Source organism: Lynx canadensis, chromosome A1 (assembly GCF_007474595.2).
Source record: "Lynx canadensis isolate LIC74 chromosome A1, mLynCan4.pri.v2, whole genome shotgun sequence".
Classification (NCBI taxonomy): Eukaryota; Metazoa; Chordata; class Mammalia; order Carnivora; family Felidae; genus Lynx; species Lynx canadensis.
The window spans coordinates 201,456,111-201,479,954 of NC_044303.2; positions in this window are offsets into that span (position 1 = coordinate 201,456,111).

Genomic DNA, 23,844 nt, shown 5'->3' on the forward strand with positions numbered 1-23,844 from the left:
CAATTTGCATAGTGAACAAGGTTTACATTGTGGCAACTCATGTTGCCTTTTACGGAACAATGGGATGAACACTCCCTTGTGGCCTCTACTAAGTACTAGCCATGTGGCCTTAGAAAAAGAAATCCCCTCTCATCCCACTTTTTCCCAGTGGTGCTTTGTCAGTTCACAGCAAGGGTTTGACTTCATGCCCTGGTCTCTGTCTGAGAGGAAGTCCAGCTCAATTCAATTTGCTTCCCTCTGCCTTTTAGTAATGAAACAGCATCCATTTGGGCAGGCCCCATGATAATGCAGAGCAGATGGGCAGAGTTTTGTCTAATTAGATTCTGGGCGGCCTGTTTGCTATAGTAAATGTGTGTGTATTTGCTTATTTCACACTTATTTCGGTGACAACAGCTTAGTAGAGATAAGATAGAAATGAATGTGGGACATAGCCTCACTAAAGAGCTACTTAATACAAATCAATAATTTTAATTCAATTACTATTTCTATCACCTATTTAATGAGTTTCTTGCAGGCCCTTTGATCTAAAAAAGTTTCTCTTTTTAAAAAAATATTATTTTTTTCTTTCTCCTTCCTTCCTTCTTTCCTTCCTTTTTTTCTTCCTCTTTTGCTTTCCTTCCTCCTTTCCTTCTTTATTTCCTTCTTTCATTTTTTGTCCAAAGATTTTTGGTAAGATACCGGGTTTGTCATACAGATTATTTTAAAAGCCCAATCAAATAATATAGTTAAAAACTCAGTACCAAGAAAGCCAGTCTATTCTTTCTGCACTTAGATTTCTCAAAAGACACACATAGATATTTTAAAACATAGCCACAGACATGTAGTGTATGTACCCGCCCAGGTGATATTTATCGTCATCTCCATCATTATCACTCACCGTAGTAGTTTCCCTTGGGTGTAACTATTCACCATCTTCTTCAGTTAGAGACTCACCAAAGAGGGAGCATTCAGGCTGTGGCAGTTTCACCGGTTAGTTTCAGAAACGGGATTGTTTGACTCTCGGTCTTGACCTTTCCCTAATAACGTTGCAGCTTCTTTATTTTTCTCAAATTCTTTATACATAAACACACACACAAACTCTGGGGACCTAGACTGAGATACTGAAAGGGTGAGATAGTTAAAAGCTTCTATTGGGTTGGTCACAGTTTTGTGCTTACTTCAGTGACCTCTCCTTGACTCCCTCTCCCTTTAAGTACTCAAGGTCTGAGGACTCTCCCTCCGACTCCTCAATCAAATACATCACAGTGGAAAAGTTTAAAAAAATTTTTTTTTTAGTGTTTATTTATTTTTGAGAGAGATTGTGAGCCAGGGAAGGGCAGAGAGGGAGACAGAATCTGAAGCAAGATACAGGCTCTGAGCTGTCAGCCCAGAGCCTGATGTGGGGCTTGAACCCACAAACTACAAAATCATGACCTGAGCTAAAGTCAGATGCTTAATCCACTGAGCCACTCAGGCACCCCATCACAATGGAAATTTAAATCAATGTCTTACAGATAGGAAATTAAAAACTGTATCTTTATATGACATAATCAAAGTCTATCACAAAATCAGTTCATGCTTTCAATAAAATGGCTATATATAAAGGCTTTAGGAAGAGAGAGAAGAAAATGTTCTGGATGAAATCTTACCACATAGTAGACTACTTGATGTGCTTACAAAGAAATGGCAAATAATATTTGAAAATACACATTAGAAAAGCCAGATGTGGAATTTGGATTCCGGCTCTTATATCAGAAGAGAAGCCCTATTTTCTGAAAAGCTGGGGCCTGTAATGCAAGTCTCATATTCTTTGGAGTTGCTTATCTGTAAATATTGTTAGGCCCACAGAGCAGACATCATTAACCAGATTCTGAATTTCAAATGCTCAACTTATCTCTTCTCCTTGTGTGCTCTTTCAATGGAGAACAGTAAATATAACCAGCTTAGTTTCAAAAACAACAGCAAAAGAAGCACACAATCCATAGTACAAAAATGTACGAGGCTGGTTTGGGAATCCAAATAGTCCTTATCTAAATCAAAAGATGAGAGCCTCTGAAAACAATTAAACAATTCTGATAACCCTGGTTGAAACAAAAGGCATCATATCCTCACCATGGATGCAAGAAGAGTAGGCTAATCGCCTTTTCCCCATCAAGCTGAAGAGGAAGAGAAACCACCTCTCTGATTTTTTTTTTCCCAAAGGCTGTTATTTTCATATACGCCAACATGAATTTATTGCCGGCCCCCTCCTCCTCTTGAGACCTGCTTCTCTTCTTGTCTTCCATATCTCAGTAAACGACACATCCATTTTATATCACACAAACCAGAAACCTTGCCGTCTTCCTTGATAGCCTGCACTCCCTATCACTTTCTCCCTCCATCACATCACTTACTTCTGACAGTCTCCTAAATAGCTCCCGGAATCTGTTCCCTTTTTCCTCATGTCCCCCGCCAGCCCTTGAAGAGGTCCTCATCATCTCTCATCTGGAAGAAAGGAAAATCCTAGCCAGCCTCCTTACCCCTTCACCCTCAAATCCTGCTGCAAAATTAATCTTTCTGGCATGTAAATATATTCCTTCCCCCCCCCCCCCCGGTTTACAAACTTCACTGGCTCCCCATTACCAATGGAATGAAATCTGAAATCTATATTATCACTGACACCTTCCGGCATCTTCTCTCACCTCAGTACCTGAGGATCCAATCTCACCAAGTTTCTCATCAACATCCAGAATGCTGCCTATTCTTGTTTACCCTATGGCTGCAAACACTACTCTCTGAGCTTTAAAGCCCTCATTGGATTTTCTGGTCTGGTGAGCTCCTTTTAATTTTTAATACACACCTCAAGTAGATACTCCTCCGTGGCAATTTTCTGCATCATCCGCCACTGCATTGTCCTCACTCCCAGCTTTGTGCTTATCTCATTTTATTGTAACTTTTTACAAGAACAGATTTTCCCAGAGATTCATTGGAGACCTTATTGTTTCTTAACTGTGGTCTTCAGGTCTACATGCAAGGATACAGAAAAATATGGACAAGTGTTTATTGCATCATGAATACACGTATCAATGTCTCCTTTCTAAACTTTCCTTCTCTTTGTCAGGGTTGCCGACATTTTATTGGCCATCTAGGCAGAGAACTATGCAGTTGCCCATGAGCAAACATTTCTTCCATGCTCCTCACCCTTGTTATCTCTATTTATTCTATCAAATATTCTTCCTGATATTCAATGTTGCCGATAATGTATTGCCACACTTCTTAATCAGCCACATTTCATGGCTTCTTTAAACTTCCACTCATTTCAACCCTTCTCTATTATAGCTGCTCCTGAATTGGTAAAAAGGCATCATTGTCTCTTACTAGGACCATTTGTGAGTCTGAAATATCAAATCAACCATCACATATACTGGAATTTCTCTGGTACTAAGGCTCTCATGAATCTTGTTAATTCTGTAGTGCCCTGTCTGACTTCCTTTCTTAATGTGCTAAATGTCATTGCACTTAGTTCTTCTTATATCATTTCTCTGCTAAAATATCTCTAGTGCCTTCCCTGCCATGGAATATATTTACCTATAGGATCTTTTTAATGTTTAAGATGAATTTAGCTTCTGTAGGCAAATATTACTCATTGTTCCAGTCCTTTGTCTTCTCTGAAATATATAAAGAAATAATTTAGAACTTAATTGTCTACTGCTCTATATGTAAACTGTTACAAATAACAATATATTCAGGACCAGAAAAATTCTGCAATATGTAGTAGACAGCACTGTATTTCAGAGAATTCTTTGCTGTGCAGCCTCACTACTGATGCCAGCAAGAGGAAATGATGCCCTTTGGTCAATTTTTCTTGGGTGTATCCTGTGTATTTCCTCTCTAAGATCTTTCATAGATAAAATGGAAATGGAAAATCCTTTCCTTGTGAGAGGTAATTGACCACCTAATACATTGCCTGAAATACTTTTGTCCTTAGTTGTCTTCCACTTACTTTCAGATTTATTCTACCTTCTAGTTCCTTTACAAATTTAAGTAAATTTCTAACTCTGATGAATATTAACTTTCTCACTGTTGGTGAGTTTGTCTTTTCATAAAGAATAAAAGTCTTTGTTAAAAATATTAGCAACATCTGAAGAAGAGATCATAATTTACGTTTAATAACATTTCTCTCTTCTTTTAAATGTTTATTTATTTTTGAGAGAGTGTGTGTGAGTGTGCACATGTGTGCACATGTGGACATGGAGAAAGAGGACGGAGAGAGAGAGAGAGAGAGAGAGAGAGAGGGAAGGAGGGAGGGAGGGAGGGAGGGAGGGAGGGAGAATCCCAAGCAGGTTCTGCACTGTCAGCACAGAGCCTAGCTCAGGACTCAAGCTCATGAACTGTGAGATGATGACCTGAGCTGAAATCAAGAGTCAGGAGCTTAACCAACTGAGTCACCCAGGTACCCAATTTTGTTTAATAACATTCTAAACTAAAATATAAAATTTCTCATCCTGTATTTTCAAAGATACAGATTTCATTTTACTTAGTACAAAAAATAGAAACCAGGAGACGTTTTCTTCTGTCAGGGGAAAATTCTTGATTTGAGGACACAGCCTGCCTCTCCATTGTTCATGAGTCCTCAATCCACGCACGACTCCCTCTTCACTTCACCTAAACCACCAGACATGATATTTTCTTATCTTTCTAGGAGGCTGATGTGAATTGTGGGTAGCTGGTTTGCCCCTTCCAGGCTTTTCTTCTTCCAAATTAGATAAAATAACACAACTGCCAAATTAATTTGACTCCTTAATATCAACAAATAAATACCAAACTCCTTAGCCACTCTTTGAAGCCCTCCATAATTTTTCCTTTATCCCATATTTCAGCTTCATCTGCCATCTCTCACTATTTTATACATGACTATAAACTGATAATATCTCCTTCCAGGACTGCAACCAACAGGATCACACATGCTCTTTCAAGCATATCTGGTTCCTTCTCACCTTTTCCCTTTGCTGTTTATACCATCCACTCACTTTATCCAGAGAGACCCCTGCATCCTTTTTTTTTTTAAAAGCAGAATATAATTCATGTACCATAAAGTTCACCATTTTAAGTGTATAAATTAGTGATTTTAAATATGTTTACAAAACTTTGCAATCATTCAGTACTATCCAATTCCAGAATATTTTATCACCTCCAAATGAAACACTATACCTATTAGCAGGAGGCTACCCCTCCTTCTCCTGGTCCCTAGAAATCACAAATCTATTTTCTGTTTCTATAGATTTGCCTATTCTGGACATGTCATACAAATGGAATCATACAGCACATGGCCTTTTGTATCTGGTTTCTTTCATTTAGCATGTATTCAAAGTTCATCCACATTGCAGTATGTATCAGTACTTAATACATGAGGTATGGCTGAATAATATCCCACTGTATAAATATACATCATTTCCTTTTCCCATTAATCACTTAATGCATATTGAATTCTTCCATTTTTTGGCTATTCTGAATAATAGTAATATAAACATTTGTGTAAGAATTTGTGTAGACATTTCTTTTAGGTATATACGAGTGGAATGTTGGATCACAGGGTAACTCTATTTTTAACTTTTTGAGGAACTGATAACTGGTTTCCAAAGTGGCTATACTATTTTATAGTCCAATAACTTCTTCACATCCTTGCCTACATGTTATTGTTTGTCTTTTTTATTGTAACCATCCTGGCAGGTAATAAGTGGTATCTCATTGTGGTTTTGATTTGTATTTCTCAAACGACTAAGATATTGAGCATCTTTTCGTGTGCTTGGCCATTTGTACATCTTCCTTAGAGATACTAGTCCTTTACTAGATATATGATTTGTAAATATTTTCTCCCATTCTGTGGGTTGTGTTTTCACGTTTTTGGTGGTGTCCTGGAAAAACACAAAACCTCTCCTGTATCTTATCAATTAAATTCTGCTCATCCTTCAAGACTATTTTTAAATGCCTTTTATTTCTTGATAGTCTTTTTAGCTCTCTCAAATTGGTGCTATCTCTTTGCTTTTTTTCCCCTGGGCAGAGCACATGGTTAATATCTGCTACTATATTTACAAAATATTACCTTCGGTAAGTGTTCATTCTCTTTACATTTGGATTCTCCAGATCAGTGACTATGTTTTATAGGCTTTGCTTTTTCTATGCTATCTTTGTTTGTAGCAAGAGTATCTAAACATATTTTGTTAATTTATTAAAGAAGCAAGAGCCAGTAGAGCTAAGACAGGTAGTCTACATATGCCAGTGTAAGTGTATGTGAGTCTGGGGAATATGTTTAAAATGACTTCTCCACGTGAATGAACTTTTATGGAAACTGCTTTCCCCTAGGGTGGGAATGTCAAAGTAAGACAGTTATACTTGGATACCCCTAAACAAAAATGCCAACAAGAATTGTACACCTGACATTATTTAGTTTATTTCTAGCTAGACTTTTTTTTTTAAGTAAATACAATTAAGAAGCAAAGTCTTTGGAGCATGTTTCTAATCATATGCTCCTATAATTGCATTTTCTTTTACTGTTCACAACTAGAAATTTGTTTTCCATAAAATGTGTGTTTTTACAACCACGAGTTCTTGATTGCTCACTTCTCAGAGCTAAATTAGCATTGGTCCTCTTTCCCTTATGACTAGCTAATACTGTACTAATGAAAAACAGGGCCTCTTTATTTATAATGGCCTTGGGGTCAATTATCAATTTATCATCATGTCCTGCAGATTTAAAATAAAATATGCTGTGCAGTATAACCATTGTACAAAATTGACATTAAGTAGATTCTGTGAGTTTGGACTTAATAAAAAATACAAAGAGTGCTGCCTAAAAGGTTTCTCCAACTATAAATTCTATTAGGCAGCTTTTAATACAAGACAGTAGGAAACTGAACAACTGAATTAGAGACAGTTTTTTTCACTGCTGCTTTTTGTCTCATATATGTGAACAGTCATTGGAGGACCGTTTGCTAATTCATAGAAACAGCATTTCATATCTCTTTAAGAAGGTAATTCAAAAGCTGCCTGAATTTTTACTTATGTCAAGCTCTGTGTAGATATTAAACAATTTACATCTGATGTCAACCTATTTGCATAAGACATTCTGTTACCCTAGGGATTGTATGCATGGCATATGAGGAACAATGGTTTCTTGTGTCAAAAAAGAAAAACCCCTAAGTCCTTCACATTTACCGATTAATCCATATACACCAAACTAAATTCAATCTTGACACTATCCTCCTGGAAGTCTGTGAGATGGCATAAAGTTTTACGTTTTAGCTCCTATTGAAGATAACTTTAATTCCCACATAGGAATGTTGCTATCCATGCTGAGACTCAGGCCCTGTGTATGTGATATTAGGATCAGCATATGCTGCCCAGGCACATGTTATTATATATACGACTTAAAGCCACAGATTCAATGAGAATGTAAAGGCAGAAACAGAGTTGAAAGTTAATTGTGCATTTGAGAGTGTGACATAGTTTCTTAACTTTGAAGGACAGAGTCCACCTGCTAAGTCCTACTCAGTGAAGACTGAGGAAATTCTAGGTACTATGCTGTCTGTTCCCCAGAAACTCCAGCCCTACTGAAAGTGCTCAATAGCCACATATGACTGCACTGACTACTGTATTAGACAGCATAGTTATGGAACATTTCCATCTTCATAAAAGGTCCTACTGGACGGTGTTATTCTAGAAAGTGTTATTTTATTCAATTCCTTATACCTTAGGTTCCATTACATTTTTAATGGCCTCACTTTTGAAGAGTGACTTAGTCTGGGACTGGATTTGTTCGTTCTGCCAATTTTATATCCTTCTCTGCACCTTACAGTTAATAATATTTTTAGTGAGAAGAGTAGAAATGGAATGTAAAAGGGACATAGAGGAACATAAATGAAGAATAAGATGTGAGGATCCAATGTACTCATGAGGCCCAAGGACTTTGACTCTTAGTTCAGAAGTTGTTTTTTATTAAGAAAAAAACATCCACAGAGCCTCTAAAAGACCCATTATACAAGTAAAAGCGATATTAAAAATTTTGTTAGTTTTTTTAAATTTTTTATTAATATTGTTTTTATTTTTTTTAAGTTCATTTATTTATTTTGAGACAGCATGAGTGGGGGAGGGAGGGAGAGTGAGAGAGAGAGAGAGAGAGAGAGAGAGAGAATGCCAAGCAGACTCTGTGCTGCCAGTGCAGAGCCCGATGTGGGACTCAAACCCACGAAACTGTGAGATCATGACCTGAGCCAAAACTGAGTAGGACACTCAACTGACTGGGCCACCCAGGCACTCCTGTTTGTTAGTTTTAAATAGCTTCCAGAATTGACATTATAATTTCTCATTAATCAGTTTTGTATTTATCATTTGTCATATTAATTAAATGATAAAAATTGAAATATAAGAAAAAACAATATATGTATATCCCTAACATGGAATATAAATAAAATGATACTGTTTCCACACTGATTCTTCTTTTATTGGAAGCACTGAAAATATGAACATAATTTGTTTTTAGATCCTTTCTAAAATACAATAGAGTAAAAAACATGTCCTTTCCAGAAAAAAAAAAAAAACTGTCTTATTTCAGGGAACTTCTTTTGGAAATACATATATCACAATGAACATCTTGGATTACTTGTGAATATTATCTAGAAAATTGGCTTAAAGTAAACTTTATTGTATGTGAACTATACAGGTAACGTTCTCTCCCTCACTTTGCCAGGAGCAGCTTAGAAGGGAATTACATTTGGTTGTATATATCTATTTTTTAATGTGTTTTTCACCATTTAATTTCAAAGTGAGTTTTCTTAAAAAAATAATCATAACAATATCTGGTTGCCCTGGAAAGAAATGCTTTATGCATTCATCAGGAAAAGGGTAGCTTTCTTTGAAAGAAATTCATTACTCATTAACCACTTTCAGTCTGGGTCCAAACTTTGGGTGCCATTATGCAAAGCACAGCAACAGGTTGTACAGACAAGGCAGGTTTTCAAGCAGCACCTTCTGCCAAGCTCTCCAAAAGCACAGCACACCCCAGCTCCTGTCTGCAAAGTTGATGAATGTACTTCAGACAGGGCTAGGACATGGCTCAGTACAGTTCTCTAAACGGTGATAAATGACCACCTTTGTGTGAAATGGGTTAGGTGGGAGGGCCACCCTTTGACAAGGCAGAAAATGAAATGATTACTATTGCATTCTATTGACTTGTCTGGTTAGAACAGTTGTGCCTCTTCCTAGAGGTTAATTGGACTTGAACTCAAGAAATTAAGAGGTCAGCTGGGGTCACAGTGACAGCAGGCCCACTTTTAACTTGCTGCTAATAACATTTGGCAGAAGGAGGATGAATCTGGGAATTTTAGTCTAGGTGCCGTTCCATTTCTTTAAGAGTCCTGGTTTGTACAAATTATTAAACATACCTTAACTTTGTATCACATAAAAAACTCAATGTGTTTTCAATCCTCTCAGGCATTCCAGTATAACTGAATTTTCTTGAAACAATAAACATTAGAATGCATGTTAGATATATTTATTTATGCATATATATCTATACATTCATATGCTTAGAATAGTTATTGAATACTCTCCATCACAAAATTAAGAGGTTTGGATTTAAGAAGAAAAGATTAAAAAATGCTTGAAAATGACATTCTGATATATTTACTGAGGCCTTCCTTTCTACCCAACACTAAATGCTATCCATTCTTTATCATAGAGAATGAAAGGAGAGCAGATTGAAGTATTTTACAATATAAACAGTGAGGCATACCCAAATGTGTAAAGTCTCTGCTTCACATGTATGTTTGCAAGCTTCACACATTTTTATTGAAGAATATAGTAAAACAATTGAATCGTAACTGCTTCCTAAGAAGAACGGCCCAATTTAGTTACACAAGACTTATTTCAACTTTACCTTTCTTTTCTTGGTTACTTTACACGTCAGAGTCTCTTGCTTGAACTGACCCTAGCACTATCCTGTGTGGCATTTGCCACACCATGGCACCTCACAAGGAGCCCAAGTGAGGGGCAGAGTCCCCAAGAGCTTTTGAGGGGGAGGAGCATGGTGTACAATGAGCCACAAGGGAGCAGAGAGCCTCAAGGGAGAGTTGGGATGAAACGTAGGAGTGTCATCCAGATGGTGGGGAACAAGGCACATCACCTAATTAGCAGTTCTGCTCTGGCAGCTGTGTAACTGGGGCACCATGAGGGAGGCTAGCGGCCCCGGAAGCGTTCAGTGGTGACGCTGCTCCCAGCCCTCTGCGTTATGGACATCAGTTGTGCCAATCATTTACTTGTACGGGATTCCTAAGAAACTTGGATATGATGGAGAAATTATTTTGTTTCTTTTCCCTAGGGACAAATCCAAACGAAACCCAAAACTTTGGAGATTGTATACATAGCTCCTTTTTTAAATTTCAGCAATATTTATTGAGATATAATCGGCGGATAGCATTATATAAGTTTAAGATGTGCAAAGTGTTGATTCGATTCACTGTTATATTGCAAGATAATTATCATCATAGCCTTAGGGAATTCTTTCATCATGTCACATAATCATCATTTGTGTGTGTGTGTGTGTGTGTGTGTGTGTGTGGTAAGAACATGTAAGATATATTCTCTTAACTTTCAAATATATATATATATATGTGTGTGTGTGTGTGTGTGTGTGTGTATACATTATTTTTAATTATAGTCACTGTGCTGTGCATTAGAGCCCAAGAAACATTCATGTTCTAACTGGAAGTTTATACCCTTTGATCATTATCTCCCTATTGCCCTCACTCCCAACCCCTGGTAACCATCATTCTATTTCTGAGTTTTTTTAGATTCCACATATAAGTAAGATCATACATGGTCTTTCTCTGACATTTAACTCAACATAATGCCTTCAAGGTCCATCTATGTTGTTGCAAATGGGAAAAAAAAAGTATTCACGATCCATGTACCTGATAAGGGATTAATATTCTAAAATTATATATAAAGAGCCCATACAACTCAATAACAGAAAAACGGACTGATTAAAAAATGGGCAAAGAAACTGAAGCATCACTTTTCCAAAGAAAACATACAAATGGCCAACAGGCACAGCTCCTTGGTCTAATAAAAATAACTTATTTTCTCATGTATGCTATGGCTTTGCAGTAAGAGGCATACCACAGTAAAACTCTAAGAATATTATTCTATCAAAGGATCATGCTATACTAACCAGCTTAATACTAAATTTCTTTTAGCCAGCTTAATACTAAATTTCATTACTGTTTAACCTAATAAATTATAAAATCCCTAAAACAATCAGAAGAAATATGCCAGGTTTTGACTTATTTTGTACGGGAGAAAGTGCTCTGGGTTAGAAATAAGGAAGCTTACGTTCTCTGCCACTTATTAAAAATAATCCTAGACAAATCATTGAACTATACTCGTCCCCATCCTCATCTGTAAAATGAGAGCATTGGTTTTACTGATCACTAAAAGCCCTTATAGATTGGAAAATCAGAGGGTCTAAGGCAGTGGGTCTCAACCCTGGCTGTACATTAGAATCACCTGGGGAGCTTTAAATTGAATTAACCTCCAGGGGTGAACCTGGGCATTGGTGTGTGTCTTAAAAGTTCCCCAGGTGATTCTAATGTACAGGCAGGGTTGTGACCCTCAGCATTATGATATCACCAAACCCAAGCCGTGCCTATAACTATTAGACCACTCACATTTATCGAGCACTTAATCCAGGCACTGTTCTTGTCATCAATTATCTAAATTATGCAATCCTTGCAACCTGCTATGAATTGGGTATTATTAGCCCAACTTTACCCCGTTTTACGAATGAGGAAACTGAGGCTTATACAGGTGAAGTAAATCAGCCAAGGACCACTCCCTCACCCCCCCCACACCCCCCCCCCCAGCTATAGAGTGGCAGAGCCAGCAGGATTTGAGCCTGAACTGAATGCCAGAACCTGTGTTCCTAACTTTTCCACTAAAGAAGCTCCAGTCAGTATTGCAAAGACATCCTATGGCAGCCTTCCCTAGGCATCTCATGAAAAGAATGCTGGGAAATTCTCTTGCTGGCTGTGAACAATCATCAATCCTCCTCAGCTGTGTTGCTGCTTTCTGTGCCAGGAGGGTAACTGACCTGCTTTACTAAATCCTGACTCACTTTGGAGAAAACTGAGCGTCTGCCATCTACTCCTCTGGGATGCGATTCAGAAAGAAAAGCACCAACTTGCATTTGAAGTGAGGCCCAGGTGGGGACAAATGGATATGGACACCCATGTATTGGTGCCGAGCTCCCACAAAGGAAAGGGAAGGTAAACTCGTCTCCTTTGAACCATAATGCCTCTAATTTATGCTGTGGCCTATCAACAAAGCATTAACATGTATTTTACCACAAGGCCTGATTGAAGGTAAGACAGCAAGCTACAGCTGCTAGATAGATAGCAATCTTTTAAAATACGGTTTACCAAAATAAAACTAATAACATTAGGGCATAGAATCATTATTTAAGTGATAAAACTAGCTCATTCATTTCGCAAATTATTGTTAAAATGCCTTCTGTGTGCCTATTCCTATACTGGGCACTGAGATAATTGTGAAGTTAGGACATACTCTAAGTTGTAAAAATGCTGTCTGGTTAATTGAAATATGTAGATTAATAATATTTTGCCAAGTCTTAAGACAGACTATTTGGTCACTGTATCAGTGAAGTCTGGAGTTTTACACTTTGTATATTTATGGTTCTGTTCTTTTCTGAGAATTTACAATGCTTTATACTCTTTCACTGTGTCATTCAAATTTTACAAAATGAAGTTCTGGTAACAGTATTTGTATATTTAAATTGGGAAATTTAATTATATTGTTTCCTTGTACTTTAAAGAGCCAGTGTAATAGAGAAAATTCCATTTGTATATGACTAATGCTTAAAGAAGGTGGGGCCTAACAATAGAAGGCTTTCTGTTTTCTTCACTTTCTTTTTTCCTTTCCCCCACCTCCAACCAACTGAATGCTTGGAATTATGACCTGGAGGGCCTTTGAAGAGAGAAGAATTTGGATGTTTTAGGGCATTAGCAGAGCGGAAGTGAGAACAAGAAAGAAAATAGAAGGAAGCAGAGAGAGGAGTTGGAATAGTTGGAATGTTATGGACTAAATTGTGCTTCCCCCCAAAATTCATGTTAAAGCCCTAGCCCCTCTTGTGATCCCTCTTTGGAGATAGGGTCTTTAAGGAGGTAATTAAGGTTAAATGAGGTCATGAGGGTGGGGCCCTAATCCAATGACACTGGTGTCCTTACCAGAAAGGGAAGGGACCACAGACAGCTCTCTGTGTGTGTTTGCACAGAGGCTGTGAAAGGACACAGCAAGAAGGCAGCTGCCTGCATGCCAGGTAGAGAGGTCCCATCAGACACCAGCCCTGCTGGCACTTTGCCCTTGCACTCCTAGCCTTCAGAACTGTGAGAAAATTTCTGTCATTGAAGCCACCCAATCTGTAGTATCTTATTATGGGAGCCGGAGTAGACTAATACATGGAGGAAGGCTTAGGTGTAGGCAGATGAATGAAAAATTGCTGTTGGCAGGGTGCCCGCTATAAGTGTTATGGAAAGGAGTGTCTAACGTGAAACTGACCGTTGTTGTGTGTGTGTATGCATTGTGGGATTCCTCCTGTGACCCCCACATCTTCATAGAACCTGTTACAATTATATGTGGTCAAGGGTTACTCTTCCCTGTTTTGCTCCGGCAGCCAAGAGGCAGAATTTCACACCTAGGTAGATATAATGCGCACCAGGAATAGCATCCACAAAGAGGAGCCTGGGGACAAGTTGGCGAGGGCAGCGGCGTTGCAGAAATTTGGAGGACACATCTAGACTTCAGGCACCATTATCTAGACCCAAGAGATGTCTGTGCTATAATAGAGGTTGAATGACGTTAGGAACCCCAGGAATCATTTCCAATTTAATCTCTTAATTTAAAGATGGAGGAAATGGGGCTTTGAGAGGTGAGAGCTGAGGTCTTCTTGCTCTTCATTCTTGTCCAGCTGGAAAATGACAAAGTTTTGGAACTCCAGATTTGGTGGGTTTCTTGTTTGTTTACTATATAACAGTGCTTCTGAGTGGCTTTAAACCATATTGTGTGTGTGTTTATGTGTATGTATGTATATCTATATATATTTATATAGATATTGATAGATACGTAGATAGATTTCAATCTCTAACCTTTTTAAGCTTCCCAGTCTTACTTTCATTTGAAAATTAAAAAAAAAAAAAGAAAGAAAGAAAAGGAGGGGCGCCTGGGTGACTCCATCGGTTGAGCATCAGATTTCAGCTCAGGTCATGATCTTACGGTTGGTGGGTTCAAGCCCCGTCATGCTCTATGCTGACAGCTTGGAGCCTGGAGCCTGCTACAGATTCTGTGTCTCCCTCTCTCTCTGCTCCTGCCCCGCTCCCACTCTCTCTCTCAAAAATAAGTAAACATAGGGGCTCCTGGGTGGTTCAGTCGGTTAAGCGTCCGACTTCAACTCAGGTCACGATCTCGTGGTCCATGAGTTCAAGCCGCGTATCGGGCTCTGGGCTGATGGCTCGGAGCCTGGAGCCTGCTTCGGATTCTGTGTCTCCCTCTCTCTCCGTCCCTCCCCCGTTCATGCTCTGTCTCTCACTGTCTCAAAAGTAAATAAACGTTAAAAAAATTTTTTTTTTAAATAAGTAAACATAAAAAATATTTTTAGGGGCGCCTGGGTGGCGCAGTAGGTTAAGCGTCCGACTTCAGCCAGGTCACGATCTCGCGGTCCGGGAGTTCGAGCCCCGCGTCAGGCTCTGGGCTGATGGCTCAGAGCCTGGAGCCTGTTTCCGATTCTGTGTCTCCCTCTCTCTCTGCCCCTCCCCCGTTCATGCTCTGTCTCTCTCTGTCCCAAAAATAAATAAACGTTGAAAAAAAAAATTAAAAAAAAAACAAACAAGATAAGATTATCAGATATGAAAGTGCCTAGCACATTGTAATGTTGTATGAAATGTAGGATGTTTTTATTTGTTATTACTCAACTGTGTAGTAAATTCACATAAATATGTTCACTTTCATCTGATGAGAGAAATTAGATTTTATTTTAAAATCAGAAACTGTTCAGACTGGAAAAATCCATTTTCTTAACGAGTACTTGACCCATTTTCATTGATTTTTGTCAGAACACACACACACACACACGCACGCACTTCTGAGATGAGGCACAAGATGGAAAGGTATTGACTTTGTGGTTAAACAGGCCTAAGCCTAAAGTTCAACCCTAGTTTCTTTATTTAGTAGTTGCTTATCCTGGAATATGTTCCTGAATATCTCTATGCCTCAGTTTCCTCCTCTATGACATTGGACCAATGTCTTTTTTAGGGGATTGCTACGGAGGACAAAGGAGATAAAACAGATAAAGTGTGGTTTTCCAAGTTCCATTTACAGAAATACATATTTGTGTTATTCTTGAAGAAATGACTCATCATTGAAATGGGAAAGGCAGAGTATTGCTATCACAGGGTTGGCTGATACATGAAAGGAGAGGACACACATAGTAAACATTACTTCCATTTTGTCTTTTTGAAAACCAATATTAAGTAGACTTAATTTTGTGAAGTGAAAAAGAGCTATTATTATTGTTACTATTATTACATTCACAATTATATTAAGAGTTTGTCTCCTTTAAAAAACATATATGAGAAGTAAACAAGGCTAGGGTAACAAATATATATTTGTCAAGTGGGTTTCCAGTCAGTCCTTAAAGGTATTTACCTCAGTAAAGAACTGGCTTACAATTGATCTGATTTTCTGTCGGGGATTGTGCTAATGTTAACACAGCCTCACTGAGTCTGGCACATGAAAGTGTGGCCCCGAAGGGTAAAGGCAGTTACTGAAAGGGAAAGAATAGAAGGGCTTTTAAACTCTCCAGTTTCTAGTACACGTGAGATCATATTGGATTTGGTACAGACATTGCTTTGCCCTGAACAGTGGAACGATTCAAAGACTTTTATATTTTTTGCATCACAAGTACCCAAAGAAAATATTTACATTTTAATCCATTGCATTTTTAAGCTTTTTAGTAGACATTAAGAATATAGCAATTTTGTCTCAACCTGAGTTAATGTAAAGACAAAAAATTGTAAAGGTAAACATTTATTTCATTAAATGTTTTTATTTCATTGGAGATTTAAACAAGAATATCCACAAGTGAGTAGAAAGGTAAACCAACTTTTAAAGACTGAAATAGTTAAAAAAAAAAAGAATTATAACAAAGATATTTTGTTCTGTATATTAATTGATGCTTGGGAGTAGTTTAATTCTTTTAGATACTCATAAATTCCTTTCCTGGTACACTACTTAGCATTTGATAAGGATTCTGACATTTTGGACATGGTTTTTAATTGAGTGTGATAAAGAGATTTTAAAGTACCCTGAATGTTTTGTCTAAATAGAAATACTAATTTTTGACAGTGTAAATGTAAAACTAGAATAAATTCTAGGACACAAAAGATCCATAGCAGTCTAATGTTCCTATACATTATTTCTTTTTCTCAAAATAAGAATGACCTTCTATAGTAATATTTTGGAAAATAATGTTACTATTATATTTACTCCAATTTGACTGTGCATCAAAAGCCATTGCTGAAAACCAAAATGTGTTAGCTATTAATGTTAGAAAATATATATCATGTCTCTTCAATATCACTCTAGCTTTTTAGCCAAGAAGTTAATTAAGAACACTTTAGGAAAGGGGTGCCTGGCTAGCCCAGTCAGTAGAGCATGTGACTCTTAATCTTGGGATTGCGAGTTCAACCTCCAATTGGGTATAGAGAGTACTTAAAAAAAATAAAATGTTAAAAAAAGAGAACACTTTAGGGAAGTGTTAAATACACTATTGTTTGGGGTAATTTAAAGAATAAAAGAGCAAAAAAGTAAAATGAGGAATTGTCTTGAGTTATATTCCAAGATACATAGAATAAATAGAATAATATAGGCAGACAGAGTTGGGGCTTAGAATAATAAATTAGTTCTCAATTGCATTCAGAGCCACTAAAATCTCCCTTGTTACTCCAATGGACACAATATTCCTAATAAGTAAATAAGTAAGTAAAGAAATAAATAAATAAATAAATCTATCACGGGGTTAATAGCAGTATGTAGAAATAGGCATAAAAACCAATTTTTGTGATACTGCCTCAAAAGTGGATATGAATTCCTTTGTTGAATTTCTTAGAAACTGGATAAGTCTAGGCTGTCAGGATAGAAGAAAAGTTTTCATTCCATAAATATAAACTATAAAGGATCCAAACTGTTGTTCTGTGGAAGAATTTATCTAGAAAATATAAACTGAATCTTTATTGAAAGTGTTACTTATATACTGACGGCAATATATTTGTTGAAGTCCAGAAGAGAATCTCTCCATTAGATCACCTAAATTAGGATTTTAAGTGGTTTTTCACTAGTCACAGGTCACCGCAGTAGCTATGTGTTGCTTTTAGGCTATGGAGAACCAATGAGTCCTTTCAAACACCCTGCAGTTTTCATGTAAGAAATTCCCTCCCTCCCACTGTGTTCAATTTTGGGAGGTTGCCAAATCAAGTTGCTGGGTCCTCTCTCCAGGGAAGTCTGGTTTTTGAAGACTTTTTTTTAGAGCCTTTCGCCACCTGTACAGCCATATGGATATTTCTCTCTCAAGGGCTGAGGAATACAAAGATGAAAAAAAAAAAAAAAGACTTAACATTTGTTTCTTCAGTTCAGCTACAGATCAGTTCCTGCTTCTGAACCCTAAACACTTGCCTGCTTTTTTAGCATTCCTTTGATATTCTAAGTGACTCCATATTTTTACGCTAATTTTTCTTTTGGCCAAGAGTGAGATTTGGTTTTTTGTTTTTGTTTTTGTTTTTGCTAGAAACCAAGAGCCATAAATACCAAGAGTCAACAATGCAATTAGCCTAATTCTTAATCCTGAAACCTCCTAGGCCAGCCATACGTGTAGGTAAATTAAGACACAATGAGGCTAAGGGTTGAATCTGGCATGCAAGTGATTAAACATCACCCAGTTTCTGGTACTGTAATATCACCCTGCAAATAAATGATAGAGATATTGCTTTCCCCTATTACGTATTGAATGCTTGTCATGTTTCAGGTACTATGAGGAGGACTGGAAGCGAATCACATCATTTAATCCTTATAACAAATTTATAAAGTAGGTCCTAGTATAATGACCATGTCTCACAACTAGCAAGTGGCAGAGCTAGATGATACAAGTACTTCAGAGATGCACTAAGGAAAGTACAATCATTTGGAAAGACATATGGATAAAGTTTTCTCCAGAATTTTTCCTTCTACTGTTAGGAAGAGAAATGCTTCTTTCCAATTCCTTCTCTTTCTTTCTCTGAAGATAGATTTTTTTTTTTCCCACTAACTTCCAGATTACCTGACTGGTCAATGACAGCCATGGACTCAAACTTCTCAGCTGAGTGGATCTAATCCATCAAAAATTCTGACTTGAGGGACTTCATTTTTTACTCCTTCATTCTTTCTTGGGTAATCATCTCGCTAAAAAGGAGATTTTTCAATTCCTAGACTCACGGAAAAGGAGATAGTAAGTGCCTTAGTGCTTGTCCCAAACCACAGAGTTCATTCCGACTTTTATCAACACTCAAGAAGTTATTGTGATGTTCCAATCTGCAGATTCACTAGAATTATTTTTAGTTGGTTTTGAACGCAGATGGAAAAGAAGTGCAATTTGGTGTGTTCTCTCAGTTGGTATGTTCTCTCAGATGGTGGGTTACCATCTTTCAAAGCCTCCATGTGTTACACGAGTTTGTAGAAGAATTTACCATTGAAATTAACATTAAGTGTAACTGGAAGAATAACCTATAAAAGGTAATTCTCACATTCTCAGCTCTGCACAGAGGACACAATTGGAGCCACTGTTGTCAGCAGCACTCAGATCCCCAAAATGATAAGCGATTTAACATAGCTGCTTTTTTTAAATAGAGGAAAAAGGAGCAGTTAGAAAATCATCTAGAGGAAACGTGTATTTAAGAATCCCTGAAGTTGACATTAATTAGTGTAATTATCTTTTTTCCCCTCAATGCCTATGCATATGTTAAATGATTCTGAAATTTAAATATCTTATGAACATGCAGTATCAAACGTATTGGAAAAAGTGAGCCCTTATCAAGATCATTTAGGAGCTCATTGAGGAATAGACCAAGAAACTACTCTTAATGACTGGGAGAATCTTTCAATTCATTAGAAAAAGAAAAAAAAAAAAATCAACCCCTAGTTCTATGTATGGCTTATCATAAGGTGCTGCGCCTATAACCTATAGACTAAATCAATTGTTCCAAGGTAGATTACATCTAAATAGTTCCTAGAAATAAAGAAATTTGTAGGTTTTCTGAGTCAGTCCACTTATACAAGAAAAGGGATTGTTGATATAGTTTTCTCAAGGATTATCACCAACAAAAGAACATTCAAATATTGGGTAGAGCTCTCCAAACTTCCCAGGCAGGAAACTGTGGTCAGTGTTCTTCTGTTCCTTGTTGGGAACAAAAGTTTCAGCAAAGATCACCATCAGCTGAAGGATATTACCTGAGGACCTTTCCAGATGAGACCAAGGTGTCTTCAGGTTATGATGGTTTTCCCTTTCTCCTTATGTTCTGATTAACTAGATGAGCCTTGATAATCAAGTACAAAATACAAACTATTAAGAGATGCCAAGACAATGTCAGGATAAATGGACAACGTTTTTTTTTGTTTGTTTGTTTTTTTTAAGTATTGTTCAAACAGCTTTCAGTCTAGCCAATTAATCTATAATTGTTTACTATGACAATGGACCCATATAAGATGCTTATTGAGAGAATCTTCTTTTGACTTTTTTTTTGTAGAAATGTAAACAAACTTGAAAATTAGTAAATTAAAATCAGGCCGCTGTAAAAGTGATGGTGTGAGTCATTATTCTGGGGAAATGCCTGTGGTCATGTCAATCCATCAGAACATTTAGGATCACCTAATTCATTACCATTGTTAAAGGCAGAAAATTTACTTTTTCCAGAAGTATAACTTCTTAGATACTTTCCCTTGACTATTTGAATTTTATTAGTACAGTGTCCGAAATTTGGTGATTATTTTTATTTATTTATTTATTTTTATTTTTTATTTTTTGAGAGAGTGGAAAGAACACATGCAATTAAGGGGCAAAGGGAGAGGGAGAGAGACTTCATGCTAAGCGTGGAGCCTGATGCGGGGTCTACTTCACCACTGTAGGGTCATGACCTGAGCCAAAACCAAGAGGCAGATGCTTAACAAACTGAATAACCAAGGCACCCCACAAATTTGGTAATTATTAATGACAGAATGGTTTATTACGCAGCCTATAATGTTCAGTGGACTTTCCTTATAATCTTCCTTCTGGACTTGCTAGTTAAGGACTTTGATATTAACTTTCTTTATCAGTAAGATAGGGGTACAATACCTATTTAATATAGTGGTTATAAGGCTAAAATTAGATATTGAATGTAAGCATTCAACACATACCAAATATTTAATACATTGCAGCTAGTCTTATATCATTATTGACAATATCAGAGGCCATGAGTTTTGGTACCCATATATAAGAATTATGAGTTTTTAGTAGCACTGCGCAGAGATTTCAGTTGTAGGGAGAGTTAACCTCCGTGCCTCTTGTGTGTCCCAGTCACAGGATTATGTGGAAGAGTCAGGGTTGGAATTAGTGAAAGATCCACTGGTGGAATCAAAGGCCAGGACACGGCTTTAGTGCAGCCTGAAATAGTTCTAGTAATACTTCATTTGGATAGGGGAAGAGGTGGAGGATTCCAGAAACCCCACCCCCACTCGACTATAATAGTTACTAGCATAAATTAATAAAAATAAATTAAATGATAGAATTCGAGAATGATGTGAGTAGAAATGGAGGTATTGAAATAAAACAATGAAAGAAATGTATGTATTTAATAAATCCATAATAAATTATGCTAGTGAAAAAGCCAATCAAAAATGTTACATTTTGCATGATTCCCCTTATATTCCATTCTGTAAATGGCAAAACTATAGATAGATAACAGATTAGTGGTTATCAGGGGCGAGGCGTGGAGGCATAGGGATTGATGGTGATGGATCAGTTCTGTGTCTTGATTGTGGGAGTGGTGTCATGAATCTGTACATGTGATAAAATGTTTTAGACTCACACACATATGTACACACAAGCACATTTAAAAACTTCTGAAATCTAAATGTCTATAGCTATCAATACTGTGTAAATGTCAGTTTCCTGGTTTTGATACTGTGTTATATTAGATGTTACTATTGAAGAATTTTAAAAAGTGCATGGGGACTTTTTGTGGTAGGCTCTGCAAGTTTCTGTGAAATGTAACTATTTCAAAATAAAGAGTTTAAAATTTTGATATAAAAAAAGGAGATTGAGGCAAAAGACCTCAAATAAAATGTAGAATTATTTTTAAAAAAATTTTTAAATGTTTTTATTTATTTTTGAGAGAGAGAGAGAGAGAGAGAGAATGAGCCAGGGAGGGGCAGATAGGGAGACACAGAATCTGAAGCAGGCTCCAGGCTGTCAACACAGAGCCTAAAGCAGGGCTCAAACTAGTGAACCCTGAGATCATGACCTGAACCAGAGTCAGACACTCAACCAACTGAGCCACCAAGGTGCCTGTAAAATGTAGAATTGTTAATAACCATGCAGCAAAGCTATTTAAGAATAAAATCCACAAAATACAGATTGGGGGGGGTGGAACAGAGAGAGAGAGGGAGAGACATAGCATCTGAAGCAGGCTTCAGGCTCTGAACTGTCAGCACAGAGCCTGATGCAGGGCTTGAACCCAGGAACTGCAAGATCACGACCTGAGATGAAGTCGGCTGCTTAACCAACTGAGCCACCTGGGCGCCCCTTGATTATATGATTTTTTAAACACCTGCATTTCCAAACACACCATGAATAGATTAAAAAAGCAAATACAAACTATGAAAATTATTTATGCAAGATTACAAAGGGTTGTTCCCAATAATATATAAAGAGCTCTTACTATTAAAATAAGAAAAAACAAACTCCCAGAAAAGGTGGTTACAATATGATAGTATAACTAACAAGAAATGACAAATAAATTAGGTTAAATAAATTATGCCAATTCTTTACCACAGATCCATTAAAACTGATATCGTAGAAGTACCTTTATTAACGTAGAAAGATGTTTATGATTTACTAATAAATAAAAAAAGAGTAGGTATTATAGAAAAATATTTTATTAATAAAATCTTATTTTGGGGGCAACAGGGTGGCTCAGTTGGTTGAGTATCCGACTTCGGCTCAGGTCACAATCTCATGGTTTGTGAGTTCGAACCCCGCATCAGGCTCTGTGCCGACAGCTCAGAGCTTGGAGCCTGCTTCAGATTCTGTGTCTCCCTCTCTCTCTGCTCCTCCCCTGCTTGCACTCTGTCTCTGTTTCTCAAAAATGAATAAACATTAAAAAAAATTAAAGCATATAAATTAATTTAAAAAATAAAATCTTATTTTCTCATTTTCCTAATTTGTATTATTTAAACTTAGCAGTTCTAGTATTTAAATTATATTTTGAGTCATATGATTTTTATAGTTTATTTTTTAAAGATTAATTAATTGTAATCATGTTTTATTTTGTTATTTCTTCTTAAAATTCTTATTATAAGTAAACAATTATAAAGTCATGCAAATTCAACATTACAGAATTACATAATATAGAAAGTAACCCATCACTCAATAACCCATACTCTCACAAAAAAAATAACAAAAAGAGATGGCATTTTATCACAGAAATGAAATATGTTAAACTGAATTAAAACGGAATATAGAAAAGAAAATATTTGTGGGCGATAAAAATCTTTTCTAACTACCTTCTGGAAAGAGGCTGTGACCTTTACTCCAAGTTTACAGTAGCTGTAGCTGTCTAAAGTTTGCATGCTTTTACAACATAGGAAAACATTACGATATTTAAACAGCATCAATTTTCTTGTTTTTCAATAGCAAAAAATACATTATTTGTGATTTTAATACTAAATATTTTGGTTGTGATATTCTTTGAAAGAAGGTTATCCTTAATGATTAGGGAAGTCTAATATTGAAGATTTGGAAACATTTAAAAGAAGCAAGAGAAAGGAGCTATATATTTTTATGGTTATTATTACTGAGCATTAAATTTTTCTGATAATAAACATTTAATTCTTTAAGCATGTATCTCATGCTTTTTCACATGATTCTTTTTTTCTGTGCTTCTATGATCACAGTATTTAAGAGTAGAAAACCAGAATTTAATGTAATGAATACTCAGAATACTCAGGGAATGTTTCCATAAAACCTAAAAAGAAACCCTGAATAGAATGAATGTGACCCCTGTGTCTATTATCTCACTCAAATATTCACATCTCGAAACACTTGCTATAACAGATTTCCTTGGTATGAAAGGAGGTGCCCTCCTTTCTTTGTGAATATTTGCAAATTAAGCTAATTAATGGTATTGTATTCAATGGCTTTTTCCAGGGAGCTGAGTCTGATTCCTCACATTTTTTTGTGGGTAGGTTGTGTTAAAGGAAGTTTGAAGTTTTCTTGTGGGTGTTTTTTTTTTCTTTCCTCCATTCTACTTTATTTTTTAAAATAAAAGAAAAACTATTACTGTTCAAGATGACTGAGGAAGTCGGTTTGGGTTGTGGAAGATATGTGACCCTGTGGTTATAGAACAGAAGTAGAAGCAAGGAATGCCCTATAGAAACAAGATCTATTGTTTTGCCAATAGAGAATAAATAGTCATCGTTAAGGTAAATTGATTTTTGATTTTTTTTAATCCCACAGCTAATACCTGGGCTATTTGG